The following is a 5000-nucleotide window of genomic DNA, read 5'->3' as shown; positions in this document are numbered from 1 at the left end:
TCTATTGGAATTACCATTATTACCAATTGCAAAGCGCATTCATATAAAAGAAGCTAAACTGGAACTAAATGATAAAGAAGTTTAAAAGGTTAAACTTCTTTATCATTTAAAGTTTAAAACGTTATTATCAATGTCTTTTATAATCTATTGTAGAATTATTACTGTTATTGATAATAAGGAAAGGCATTCCCACAAAATAAACCAAAGTATCAGTAAATGCTAAGAAAATAAGAATTAAATATGTAATAGAGAAATGGAACCTTCCCCAGCCATTTCAAAAAAAGTCTCCATAAATTTCAAAGTGTTCGATCAGACAGGTCTATAAAACAGGGAAGCTTCACAAAGATTTATGTGTCGAGTCACAGACTTATCCAGTTCCACTAGCATTGCTGGAATAAAAAAAAATTATTGGCAATATTTTTTTTTATTGTTGTGAATTGATATAGACAGATAGAGAAGTACTACTCCCCCATTTAGAGTCAGCTTCCCAAAACTTCAATCCCGGAATGTTTGATGGAAAAGCATTTTTATCCGTCTCCCCTCAATGCCATTCAAAGGATGAACAAATAATCTCTCTCTCTCTCTCTCTCTCTCTCTCTCTCTCTCTCTCTCTCTCTCTCTCTCTCTCTCTCTCTGAGGGAGAGGGATAGATATATGGAGATGGGAAAAATAAGCATAGAAGAGCGAATATTTTTTCGCAAACTAGGTAACGTTTTTGATGTCCAAATTCATAAACACGATTTTATCACCGAATATACTTTTGAAAACAGATTACAAATTATTAATCATGTTAAATTGCTTTTGTTTTTCCAGTAATAACTCCGGATTCTATGACGATTTTACTAATGAATTCTGATATTATGACTAACTTAAAATCTCGGCCTTCATAACCAGAAATCCTCTTGTATTTCTGCGTAACGATGATGAAACCAGATAACTTGGGTTTCAATCTTCACCAAATCTAGTTCTGCTTACGAGATTGCTATGTGTCATTAATCAACGCTTCACTCCTGTACATTTGTAACTTCTCTTTCAACAGAAGTCAGTCCACTGAAAGCTTTAAATTCTGGCGACAGAAACTGGAGAGGAAGATTTCCCAGAATGCTCTTGCAGTAGAAGGCAGTGACTGACTCCATTAACTGATTTAAATATTCTTCTGTGTGTGTGTGTGTGTGTGTGTGTGTGTAAGTGTGTGTGTGTGTGTGTGTGTGTCCAAGAGGGAGCACGACGTTCGCCGCCGCCCAGTTCGCCGCACGCCAGTTCGCCGCGGACGTTCGCCGCGCCAGTTCGCCGCAGCCAGTTTCCGCCTTTTCGCCGCGAACCATTTCGCCGCCAATATAAAAGCTGGCAAACATGCACAGGATATATTAAATGAGGAATAGGATAATAGGAAAGTATAGTCTAGAGATTGATAATTTTATAACGTTACTATTTCTTATCATTATTGGTATTATTATCATTTTCTCAATGAAAAGCCAAATTTACCTCAATGAAGAAGCTTACGAAGCTTATACAAGTTGGGTTAGCATGGTCAAACAGTTTGCCAAAATGAGTAAGTACCCTAATTATATTCCTCGCAGTTTCTCGACCGTATCTCAGAGATCAAACGAGGCAAACTACTACAAGTTGGGTAGCGTGGTTTGCCAAATGAGTAAATCCTTGCAGTTTTTACACTCGAACTGTATTCCATTTTGTGCTACAGTTCCGCACCATCCCAGCTCTAGCCTTTGTCCCATCTGATGACGTACCTGATGTTTTCGAGAGCTCAGCCAACACTTCCAGATGTTTTGCAGCCAGTGTTGGACTATTTTGAGGACAATTATATAGGACGTCCGAATCGCCGTGGATTAAGACGTGCTCCTACATTTCCAATTGAATTGTGGAATGTTAACATGACCGTGTCATAAATAGTGAGACCGCACAGCAAAGTTTGCGAGCATGGCATCGTTCTGTTCAAGTCACACTGGTGAAATTCGGCCTTCGATATGGAAATTCATTAAAGGACTTACTCGAGAGACACTGAAATTGAAGGACTCTTGGCTGGAAATCGCCCCCCCCCCCCCCCCCCCCCCCCCCCCCCCCTCGCCCCCCCCCCCCCCCCCCCCCCCCCCCGACGTCGCCCGCGATATGAACTTTTAAATGAGAGAATCCGAAACTATCGTGAATGATTATCGTAATAGAGATAACATGGACTATCTAACGAGGACTAGCACACAACTTCGAAGAGACAGCTCTATTCTAATGTATCATACGGTATGAATCATGTTTTAGATATTATATAGTGTTCAAATGAAGTTTCATGATTAAAATTTTTCAAAACAATCTTTCTTTATTTTTGCCTATTTTTGCCTTGATCTCGAGTGAAAAAACTGCGAGGATGACTTACTCATTTAGACAAACTGTCTGACCACGCTAACCCAACTTGTGGAAGTTTAATATCTGAATAAATGCGGTCGAGTAAAAACTGTATAAGCTTTGTATTAGCTTCTTCATTTTGAGCCAAATTTTGTTTTTTTCATTGACAAAATGATAATAATACTAATGTGTTAAATTATCAATCTCTAGCCTATACTTTCCTATTATCCTATTCCTAATTTAATATACCCTGTGCATGTTTGCCATCTTTACATTGGCGGCGAAATGGTTCGCGGCGAAAAGGCTGGCGGCGAACTGACTCTGCGGCGAACTGACTCTGCGGCGAACTGGCACGCGGCGAACTGTCCGCGGCGAAATGTTGCGCGGCGAACTGGCGGCGAAGGCGGCGAACTGTCGTAGACCCGTGTCAAGACGGTCTTCCCCTGCACGCGTGCCTCGGTCGTACTTTACCCGAGTCCTCTTTGCCCATAAGTGCAAAGGGAAGATGTATAGGTAAAGAACGAGAAGTGAAAGAAGCAAAAGGACGAAAAGGGAAACGTAAGAAAAGTGAGATTCAGAGTCCAAATGCTTCTTTCTGGGCAAAATGGGAATCTTCCTTATGCAAAGAATTTTGAAGGAAATTCTCTTGAAATGGAATATGACAAGAAAATTGGAGGAAATATGAATAAAATCTTTGCAGCAGAGGATTCATGAAACTAAGGGAAGACAACAGAGAAATACATAAGGACCTGAAAAATGATTCACGATTAAAAATTAAGTAAAGTAAACTATTAACATCGGAAATGATGCTAGACTCGTGTGCGAGACATCAAGAAACAAACATGTTACTATTAATTTAGCATAAGTAAAATATATATATATTTTTTTCCTGCCACACGATGCAAGTGTTGGATTTCGCATATACTAAGGCATAATTAGTCGTGTTAATATAATGGCTTTGTTCTTACAAGAACGCTTAAGTAACATAGATTTCCTTGCCATTCAACACCACTTTTATACAAGGAATTTGGTTCGATACTCCCTTGGCTTTTAAAGCATATCCCAAACCTTCCTAATCTTTAACAAGCACCGTAATACCTCCTATACTTCACTTATTCTACGACTCAACTTTTTGTTCTCTCATCCTAACAGCGACATATGCATACACACACACACACACACACACACATATATATATATATATATATATATATATATATATATATACTATATATATATATATATATATATATATATATATATATATATATATTATATATATCCGGCTCATTTCCCTCTTGTCATTTTTACTGGTTTACATTTACTGTCAAGACCTTCACCTTAGTTATATTCATTTTTGGCTTCATCACACAAGCTTACAATGGTCGACTTTGCTAGTCTTTGTAATAAGACGGCCTCTTCTCTCTCTCTCTCTCTCTCTCTCTCTCTCTCTCTCTCTCTCTCCAGACATTTGTGGTAAATAGACACAACGTAAAACACGTGAGCAACAACCTATTTTCTTGTTGAACCTAAAATATACCCAAAAAGGACAAAAAAAAATGTCCCTTGACAAATCTTGAATATATGTTTCCTTTGTTTCATAAATATCTAATGTCAAGCTTTTGATTACTAGAATAAAATTAATCTTTATTAGCATTCCCTTTCACAATGTAGGTCATAAAAAGTACTTTTGAAAAGCAGGCAAAAGAAGAGCCTATAATGCTGTTGGTATAATATTTACATAACTTCCCAGGCAAGACTTACACGAATGTGAATTTTCTCATCAAAAATGTATTACTGGATACTTTCCGTACTATATATATAATTTTATTGTAATGTATAATATTCTTTGTCCCTGTTATGTACTGTAATATACAGCTTTCTTATTTATTTTATGGACATATTTCACTTTGTTCGAAATCACATCTGTAGGATCCGATACCTGCAACACAACAATTATACATTTTAATTGTAAGTCAGTGCATTTTGGTCTCCACATAATTAAGTGTCCATTTTGCTTTTGTTAAGCTGGGCTTCGGTAGGTACAGTTCGCAGTTTATTTGGATATTTACTAAGGTTTAGTAACTGAATACGATCACTGAAAGTATCTTTGATATCTTCCTTTTATTGCTTTTTGCGTAATTGGCAGACAATGAAATTAAGTGACACACACACACACATATACAAATATATATATATATATATATATATATATATATATATATATATATATATATATATATATATATATACACTATATATATAGTTCATAAAGAGAAACATAGAACGGCTAATCTTTTAGTTTGACGGCCAAACATTCCGTCAAAGCTGTGAAGTCCATCTTGTGTACTACGACAGATAAAATAAAACTGACGAAATCAAGGGAAACGAGTTTACGACTGAAATGGAATTATTTTTGCTCAGTTTGTCCGGTTATGGTTCCTGGCTCTAGAACTGAAAACTAAAGGACTTTTGGAACCTTTCAGAGAAGCGTATTTTTGATGCCATTGTACAGTCGGGGCTTTTGTTTGAGTGTTGTGTAGGAGATGGAAAGAATAAAAAAAAAAGGACAAAAAACTTCAGTGATACTGAAAGCATTCATGTACGGTGTTGCTTCCAAGAATCAGGGAAACGCAGTTGTTTAA

Source organism: Macrobrachium nipponense, chromosome 27 (genome assembly GCF_015104395.2).
Source record: "Macrobrachium nipponense isolate FS-2020 chromosome 27, ASM1510439v2, whole genome shotgun sequence".
Lineage (NCBI taxonomy): Eukaryota > Metazoa > Arthropoda > Malacostraca > Decapoda > Palaemonidae > Macrobrachium > Macrobrachium nipponense.
The sequence above is the reverse complement of the archived record's forward strand: the minus strand, read 5'-3'. Positions refer to the sequence as shown.